Source organism: Malaclemys terrapin, chromosome 9 (assembly GCF_027887155.1).
Source record: "Malaclemys terrapin pileata isolate rMalTer1 chromosome 9, rMalTer1.hap1, whole genome shotgun sequence".
Classification (NCBI taxonomy): domain Eukaryota; kingdom Metazoa; phylum Chordata; order Testudines; family Emydidae; genus Malaclemys; species Malaclemys terrapin.
Window position 1 is genome coordinate 64,765,671 of NC_071513.1, and position 10,038 is coordinate 64,775,708.

The 10,038-nt window shown below is 46.4% G+C and overlaps 1 protein-coding gene across 5 annotated transcripts in view; it reads right to left on the minus strand.

The window, feature by feature from the left end:
- LOC128843068 (retinol-binding protein 1) overlaps positions 1–1,029 on the minus strand; it is a 123,908-nt gene extending 122,879 nt beyond the window's left edge. For all 5 annotated transcript variants that reach the window (XM_054039579.1, XM_054039581.1, XM_054039578.1 and 2 more), the window contains exon 1: positions 923–1,029. The gene's annotated coding sequence lies outside the window, so the exon portion shown is untranslated. The remainder of the gene's footprint in view (positions 1–922) is intronic.
- Between the last annotated feature and the right edge of the window lie 9,009 nt (positions 1,030–10,038).

The window sequence follows — 10,038 nt, forward strand, 5'->3', positions numbered from 1 at the left end:
TGTGTCCAGTTCTGGGCGCCGCATTTTAAAAAAGATGTGGAGAAACTGGAAAGGGTCCAAAGAAGAGCAACAAGAATGATTAAAGGTCTTGAGAACATGACCTATGAAGGAAGGCTGAAAGAATTGGGTTTGTTTAGTTTGGAAAAGAGAAGACTGAGAGGGGACATGATAGCAGTTTTCAGGTATTTAAAAGGGTGTCATAAGGAGGGAGAAAACTTGTTCACCTTAGCCTCTAAGGATAGAACAAGAAGCAATGGGTTTAAACTGCAGCAAGGTAGGTCTAGGTTGGACATTAGGAAAAAGTTCCTAACTATCAGGGTGGTTAAACACTGGAACAAATTGCCTAGGGAGGTTGTGGAATCTCCATCTCTGGAAATATTTAAGAGTAGATTAGATAAATGTCTATCAGGGATGGTCTAGACAGTATTTGGTCCTGCCATGCGGGCAGGGGACTGGACTCCATGACCTCTCGAGGTCCCTTCCAGTCCTAGAATCTACAAATCTATGTCCCAACTCATGGGCATGCAGATGTCCAGGAAGGTGCTGTGCCTCCCAGAGCAGCCTGGCGTCCCCATGGCCGGGAACGGAGCCTGGCCTGGACGGGAAGTTACTTTGAACTGACATTGACCAGCCCTCCGCCTAGGCAGGGCCCGCGGCGCAGAGGTGCCCATCGCAGCTCGCTGGGGCCGCAGGCGCTCGGGCCCTACCAGCGCGCTCGGCGTGGGGCAGCGCGGAGATGGGCCCGCCCCCGCCCAGGACATACAGGGTGGGTGCAGCTCGCAACAAGCGCGGGCACGCGGGTCCCCCGGGACTAGGCGCGCACGAGAGCCCGCCCGGGTGGGAGAGCCCGGGCCGAGCCCAAGTTAGGGTCCAGGCCCCGTTGAGGTGGGGAGGGGTCGCCTCCATCCCCTTTCCCCCTTACCCGCTGCGGGGGGCTCGGGGTCAGCGTCAGCCACGTCGGACGCGCCCGCCCCCAGCCACCGCCTCCTTCCTCCGGCCCGGCCGGGGCGGGGCTTGGGGCGGGCCCGGAGCCGCAACGCCGAGAGCGGCGTAACCCCCCCCCCCCCCCCCCCGGGCGTTCTGCCGCCCACATATCCCATAGTGACCTCTCTCATACGTGTCCACAGTGACCACCCCACCCCTTGGAGCCCTTCATCCTTTGCACTCCCCCCAGTTACCCCACTTCTTCCAAGGAGTCCTTCCCTCCATACACATCCCACACTTCCCCCAGTGAACCCCTCATACACCCAGCTATTGAGGGAGACATCCCTATAGGGAACACCCTCCCCAATCCCACAAACACCCACTACTAAAGCAAGATATACAGCTAGAGAGATTACCTGCCCCCCACATATCGAGGGAGTTCTCATCCCATGTCCTGGGGAGATTCCCCCCATACAAGCCAAGGGAGACCCCCCCAACCCCAGGGAATGCGCCCGCCTCACCCTCATCAAGGAATGAGAGCTGACACTTTTACTTGGCTACTCTACTTATCCAGTATATGACCTGAGCGATTTTACTCCTCTGAATGAGCTACCTGCCCTTTAAGTTCCCTCAAAGGGTCACCTCTAAAAGGGGCAGGACTCTTCCCTGAAGTTCTCTGCTCCTTGTAATAGGGCTGTACGTTTGAAGCACTACAGGAAGGGAGCCACTTGCTACCAGTCTCCTTTAACCTTCCTCACCCTTCCACACCCTCTGCCTTTACATGGGGTAGATTGAATGGGGTGTGGATGGGGAGAAAAAGGCCATGCCTCCTACCTCTCCTGGGGGGCTCCAAAAGGCCAGAGAAGCCAATGTCTCAAAATGTAGCAAGAATCATTGGGGAAGATCAGAGTCCAGGCAGAGAGTTTGGTAGCAGCTCTGGCTGCTTCACAGATCCCCCATCAGCAGCACTGTAGCATTTGCTGGGTGTGGAGAGTTTGTGCCCAGAGGCTCCCTAACACAGCCAGACAGGTCTTTTTGCATATATGAATGTGGGGAAGGGGGAATGGAGTCCTGGTTCCTCTTACGTTTCTGGCTGGGGGAAGGTGTTCACCTCCCTCCCTTCCTAGTCAGCAGGATCATGCAACTTTTACACTTCATAAGTACAGAACCTGTAAGGGCAGTCTAGTGTCTTCCCAAAACAACAGCAGCTTCCCTTTTGGGGTCTAAATTCAACATCCCTTTTTGTATGAGGTCATTGTCATTGAATACATTTACCATTGAGATGCTCTTTCATCCCAGGATGTCTCTTGGTTTTCCTAGCTGAACTGGTGATTTTTCAGAATAGCTTATTGCACACACACAGTCACATTCCTTGTCATTTATCTATATCAAATATGATTCATGATGGGCAGCAACTCAGACAATCACACCTTGGAAGCCTGGGAAAGAGCAAAGTAGTAACTTTTATACAGTACTTTGCTGTCCTTTGCACAAGCGCTAAGATTTCCAATACAAAGCATATAGTGCAACCTGTAACATACAATGTGAACATTTCAGAATTGCATTGTCCTGTCTCCTGTTTAATACCTTTTATATAAAAAGTGGATAAGGTGTACTTCTAGTGATCAGATCTCAATATTTATAAAAAATAACACTTATGAAGATAATAGCTATAGACATTTGAGTTTTATATGTACTAAAATTTAGTGTTTAGCATTTAGAACTATTCTTTATTTCCTTTAGAATGTTTACTAACGGGGCAATTTATTTGGTTTAAATTTAAAAATAAAAAACATTTACCCATTCTGCCTTTCTATCCCGCCCCATTCTACCTGTCAACTGCCTCTTTTTCTGCATTCAAATTTGCCTCTCTCCAATACCAATCTGGTGATATCTCAATTTAATTAATATAAATAAAAATTTAGTCATGAAGCTGAAGTTATAGATATTATTTTGTAATTTATGCAAAAGGGATTAATTTCACATTGTTTAAAGGAGACCTACATGGAAAAAATTGGGTTATGCCTTTTTTCTGATGTTTTAGAATATATAAAATCTGAAAGGTTTTTTGGGATTTTACTTGTTTTTTAGGGTTTTTCCCCCCATTTATTTTTATACATTAGAAATATTAGCTCTTGACTTCCTGATTTTGATGGATAACACACCTTGAGGAGTGAATCGTGCAGATAAGGGTAGATCATAATGCCCTGGGAAAGTAGGTGGGTCTCCACCACAGAGAGGACCTTGGACAATACTCTGGGGGCCAATGAGAGTCCAAAAGGGAGTGTCCTGTACTGGTAGTGGTCCTGGCCGAGTGTGAATCTGAGGTATCTTCTGTGACCTGGTATGACTGAAATGTGGAAGTAAGCATCTTGGAGGTCGAGGGCCGTGAACCAGTCTCCTTTTTCTAACACTGGAATGATCATCACCAAAGTGACCATCTTGAACCTCTGAGCCTTGACAAATTTGTTGAGCACTCTGAGATCTATTATGGGTCTCCAACCTCTCTTTTTCTTGGGTATCAGGAATAGTGAGAGTAAAAGCTTGTGCCTCCTAGATTTAGGGGCATTGGTTCTATGGTTCCTACATTGAGGAGATGGTCTATCTCTTGTCATAATAGGCTCTCATGAGACGAGTTCCTGGACAGGGACAGAGAAAGGTGTTTGGTTGGGGGAGGGAGGTGAAATGGATGGAGTACATGTGATGGGTTCCCCCCGGGGTGCCACCTGGAACTGGGGTACCACCTAGCCCTCTGACTCACCAGCCTGGGCTCCCTCTCTCACTGTGATGCTGTGACAAGCTGTAGACCACTCCTGATCCTACACTCCCACCAGCATTCACATAGGCAGGAACACACCCAACTTCAATTACATGCAGGCTCTCTGACCAGCCACTGCATGAACCAACAATAGAGAGGTTACAGCAAGATAACCCCCATCTCCCAGGCCTGCACCCCCCACCCCCACTGGAGTATAAAGCCAAAATTGTACCATCTTACACTGTACAGAGAGCTGTACAAAGTAAGCTCATAAAGTTCGCCCTCCCCTCAATGTGAGAAAGATATGCACAATATGCTTGTGTTAACCAATCTGAGATTTGTCCCCAGACACTTCGCTCAAAGGCACACTGGTTTAAATAAAGCAAAAACAAGTTTATTAACTACAAAAGATAGATTTTAAGTCATTTATAAGTGATAGCAAACAGATCAAAGCAGATTACCTAGCAAATAAACAAAATCTCAAACTAAGCCTAACATACTAAATAGATTGTTTCTGAATTAGCAGTTTCTCACCCTGACTGATAATACAAGCAGGCTTGCAGATTCTCAAGGCACAAGCTGCACTTGCTTTGCAGCTTGGGCTCCCCACCCCTGTTCCAAGTCCTTTTCTTCCGGAGCTTCTCTTAGGTATTCAGTTGTGAAGGAGTAAAGAACAGCAGATGATGTCACTTCCCACCTTATATAGCCTTTCCTAGGGGCGGTAAGTTGTATAGGCCCGTGGTGCCTGGGCTCCAGGAATATTCAGGGCCCAGGAGCCCAACTCCACCAATGTTCGGAGCCGGGTCTCTCCCCCAGTCCTGCTTGCCGCCCCGCCCCCCGTGCCTCCTCCAGAACATCCCCTGGCCCCCATTTGCCGCCCCCGTGTGCCTCTCCTGGGCCCCAGAGCATCCCTGCCTCAAAGCGGGAAGCTATCCTGCAGCTCTGCACTACACTCCCTTGCCACTGCCACCTGTTGCTGCCTACAGCACAAGAGCAGCACCGGTGGCAGGCTGAGGCGGCTGCTGCACCTGCAGAGGGAGGAGGGGAAGGAAGCACATACATGATTGGCAGCCCTCCCCTCCCCTACACCCACTGGGAAACGATGCTGATAGGGGGTCCAGAAGATGGAGTCTGAACCTCACCTGAGCAGCTTCTGGGGCTTGGGTGAGTGTCTGACCATGTGACCCATGCCCCCACCCCACCTGCAGCCACCACTCCTGCCCCACGCTGGGTAAGGGGCAGCTCCATCCCCCATGAGGCTACGGTGAGTGGCAGCAGGCTGCAGCAGGGAAGGAACCCACATGTGATGGCAGCCCCCTCCCCCCCTGCACCCACTATAGGGGAGGTGAGGGGACTTCCTGGCCTGAGATGGGCCCGGCCTCTAGGAGCACATGCAGTGATGGTGCTGGATGAGTGTGCTGCCAGAGGGGGAGAGGGCTGGTGGGGCCTGTGGAGTCCTCCTCTCTGGCCCCAGCCCCGGGGCAGCCTCCCTGCACCCCAAACTCCTCATCCCCAGCCCCACCCCAGAGCCTGCACCCCCAGCAAGAGCCCTCACCCTCCCGCAGCCCAACCCTCTGCCCCACCCTGAGCCCCCTCCTGCACCGTGAACCCCTCATTCCTGGCCCCACCCCACAGCCATCACCCCAACCCTCTGCCCTAGCCCTGAGCCCCTCCCACACTCCAAACCCCTCATCCCCAGCCCGAGCCCTCATCCCCCCACACCCCAACCCTCTGCCCTAGCCCTGAGACCCCTCCCACACCCCAAACCCCTCATCTCAAGCCCCACCCTAGAGCCTGCATCCCCAGCCAGAAACTGTTTAATAGGGAAACTGTTAAACGCTTACTGTTTCCAGTCCGTTTTTACATTATTTTAATATATATATATATATATTGGCTTACAAGGCAGGTCTGTGTGTGGGCGGGGGGACTTGGACCCATTCTGGGCACCACCAAAAATTATACAAACCTGCCGCCCCTGGCCTTTCCATATGGTGGGAACCCTTTGTTTCAATTTAGTTCCCACACCAGTTTGTGGAAAAATACAGGTACCCAAAATGGAGTTCAGTGGCATGTAGTCTGATCATAGAATCATAGAATATCAGGGTTAGAAGGGACCTCAGGAGGTCATCTAGTCCAACCCCCTGCTCAAAGCAGGACCAATTCCCAACTAAATCATCCCAGCCAGGGCTTTGTCAAGCCGGGCCTTAAAAACCTCCAAGGAAGGAGATTCCACCACCTCCCCAGGTAACGCATTCCAGTGCTTCACCACCCTCCTAGTGAAATAGTGTTTCCTAATATCCAACCTAACGTAAAATTCTGTGTCCTTTGCTGGCACGTAATATTTTTTATCGTCCCACTTGCATGTTAGCAGGACCAATGCCGGGGTCTGCCATATGAGTTTGGCAGAATCCAAGAGGGCCTTACTCTGGATGATGCCGAGGCATGTAGACTGTCCAATAGTTTATGGTGTGACTCAGTCACCTCTTGTAATGGTAGTTATAATGCATCTGCCACCCTCTGAACTAGCTCCTGGAAAAACTTGAAGTCATCTGCCAACGACGGAGGAGGGGACATCGCTGTCTCATCTGGTGATGAAGATGAGAAGTTTGTCTGAGGGATAATCTTCTCCTCCCCCAGTAAGGCTATTGAGAGGGTGGGAAGGGCCCAGGAGATGGTACCATGGCTGCCCATATCAAGGAGGCAGGGGGTCAGAGGGGTGGTACGGTTGAGGTCATACCGGAAATGGGTTTCGTAGGATGGATGAGTGGAGCAGCGGGAGACTATGTCCTCTTGCTCACTACCTGACTCAGCAGTTAGAAATTGGGGTGTATGGCATGATGTCACCAGTGGGGGATTGCCAAACAGGGGAGTGGGGAGCAAAGAAAAACGAAGTTAAAAGTAAAGTTGTTTGGGTTTTTTTTTAAGCTAAATAAATAAATAAAAGATAAAGGAGTGAAGAAAGAAAAGGGAGCTCTAAAAGATGAGAGAAACAATTAGCAATTCTATAGAAGGTAACGATCCGCTAATGGACAGCTAAAATTCCATCTCTAGCCAGGAAGGAAAAGGAATTGAGGAGGTTTGCCTGCTCAATGCTGGTTAACCTTGTGGCAGACCACAAGGAGGAGCAGGGCATGTGCGTGTCGAACAGACACTTCCACCAAAATTCTTGGATCAGCAGTGCCGGGACGCAGATATACCTACAGTGGAGCACCCACTGGGACACGACTCGAAGAAGCAGCATTGTGCTTCACTTGCAAAAAATGATACAAATGTTAAATCTTTTGGGCTAAGTTTAGACTGAGGGCCAGATCCTCAGCTGACATAAATTAGTATAGCTCCACTGATGTCAAGGGACCTAGATTGATATACACCACCTGATGAACTGACCTTGATGGTTTTGTTCTCACTCTAAACAAAATGCTATTGCAGCACAGTAAACATTTCTTAGTTATTGCCTTTAAACAGAAACATTCAATTTCCAATTAGAGTTTAGGTATCATTGCATAAAAAAATGCTTTCACAAATGAGCCACACACAGTGTAATTTGATGATATCATAAAAAGATTGTGTGTACAGTATGTCTGATTCTGATTTCCCCTTTTCCATTTTAACTCCTTTGAAATAAATGGAGCTACACCTGATTTACAATGGCATTAAGGAGATTAGAATCAAGTCCAGCATGCAAGGAATAGCATGGGGTCACCCAATGAAATTAAAAGGCAGCAGGTTTAAAACAAACAAAAGGAAGTATTTCTTCACACAGCGCACCGTCAACCTGTGGAACTCTTTGCCAGAGGATATTGTGAAGGCCAGGTCTATAACAGACTTCAAAAAAGAACTAGATAAATTTGTGGAGGATAGGTCTATCAATGGCTATTAGCCAGGATGGGCAGGGATTGTATCCTTAGCCTGTTTGCCAGATGCTGGGAATGGGTGAACTGCGATGGATCACTTGATGATTACCTATTCTGTTCATTCCCTTTGTGGCACCCGGCATTGACTATTGTTGGAAGACAGGATACTGGACTAGATGGACTTCTGGTCTGACCCAGTATGGCCATTCTTATGTTCTTGTAAATACAGTAACATTAAGGATGCAGGTAGGGATGCAAAGGAGGAGTGGTAGTGCATTAAAAGTTTTCAGTTGACTAAGGGAGAGAACTAATAGATGCCAGCCTGTCTTTCTGTAAATAATTAAGATAAACAGTTGCTGCTACAAAATGATGAGATGTCCTGACAAACTGACCAGAGCTGTATCACTGAAGCCAAAGTGTACTTAATTACACCAGTGTAATTTCATTGGCTTCAGTGGAATTATTCTGGATTTACCTCCGTGAAACTAAGAGCAGGATTTGACCCAGTAGGAGTTTTGACATTGGTCTGCTCCTGTCCCCCACTGAAGTCAGAGGATGCTATTCATATCCTACGTAATGTGTAATTTGGGGCATTCATATATCAATGCCAAAGAAGTGAAAGTAAGAGTATGGAATTTTAAGCAAAAGTTGTTTGTTAAACATTCCCTGTGGACGGTATGATTGCCAGCTTTGTCCCAAACTTGGCATTACCTGCAGCCCTTCACGTGCAACACTCTCATGAACTTCAGTGGCCGTGATGCATACATAAAGGCTGCAGAATTGGGCCTTGTATTCGTAGTACCTGCCAAAACAGCAGCAGCACTAGTTAGTACAATCTTTCAGTTCCTGGCATCTGGCCCTTACCAATCTGTATTTCTGGTCTGAAGGAAAAAAACATCTACTGGGAAGTGATGGGGGGAAAAAATGAGAGAAATGTTTATTAACCTCTACCCTCCTTAGCAGTGTTGGTGATAGTTAGGATTGTTAGCAAGAACTATGTAGCTATCATTCTCTCTCCCTAATCTATAAATACAGATACACATGATTTTATTTTTAGACAATTTAGGTGTTATGATTAGTGTTTGAAACATTACACAGAAATAATGCTATAGAGATAAGCAGACAAGAAATGTTAACTTTCCATTAATGAATATCATCCAGTTTCCTGATTGCCATTAGGATTAAAGAGAAACATTAACTAATCCATTGTTACTGATTCAGCCAAAAGTGGGCAATCAGAGGACCAAAATGCTTCAACAAAACAAAGCAAAACAAGCTACAGTGGACTATATTTCTCTGAAGTTGCAAAAGATTAATGAGCATAGGTAGAGACAGGGCAGGACACAAAGCTTTATCTGAAAGCTATGGGTGAAAATGCGACTTAAAAGGGCTCAAATAACAACCACAAAACTTTTTAACTTGGCTGTGCAGAAGATTTATCTGGAAGATAAAATACAAAAACTGAAAGGCACATAAATAAAAATTTCTCACTTTTTTTTAAGCTACATGAAGGATTAAAGCAGCTTTTTGTCAGAGAAGAACAGAATGGAGAGTTCTTGTTTGCTTCATTTCTTTCTATTCTCTATTTTATTAAAGACCCTGTCAAGCACTTTTGCAATACTTTTTCTTTTCTAATCGTCTATTGTTCATAATATCACCATGAAAGGCTGGTAAGAATTGTCTTCCATTTTATTTTATCCTTTGTGTGTACTCATTGCTTTTTATTTCCCTTTGTTTTGAATGGAGCTGAAATTAACATAATTGGTTTTGTTTACACAGTGTATCATATATCATGGTGTCATTCCAAACTATTTTTCTGGTTTAACAGTATTATTGATTGATATAATCTCAGCTCTTGGAATTGTGTTTGTTAAATTAATATAATGCTACTGCAAATGGAACATAAAGGTCCTCACAAAAATTGTATGTTTTTAAAACTGTCTTATAAAAGAAGTTTAGATTTGAAAGAAAATGAAGTACTTAGAATCCAAAGGACTTCTATCAGGTCATTTAAAATAGTTCAGATTTTGGATCTAAAAAACTTGAGAGTGTTTCTTTAAATTGGATTTTTATGACAATACTGGAGAGATTTTCTGTAAATTCTTAGCCAGTGTGGAAAACTTGTTGACAGAGTAAAAGGTTGCCTTGTTATCAAGGCCCTGTCTACTCTGCAGCACGATGGACCCACATTTTGCAGCAGGTAGTCTTCAGAACTTGATTCTGCAGCAATGTTGATTAGGTTAAGCTGGTTATTTTTATAATGTGTTGCTGAGTTCCAGCATAAGGCCAGCTCCTGGAGTCATCACATTACATCAGATTCTCAGCTTTCATTTAAAAAAAAAAAAGACTCTAGCCCTCATTGTGGGGGAGTTTTGAAATGTAATGTGAGCATCGCCAAAGTGGCGATATTAAGACAGCTTGAAGCAATGACTCTGAGCGGGGTGAACTGACTCATTCATCTCTCAGTGAGTTGTTAACTCCAAAACCCATTGCTCTGGGGAG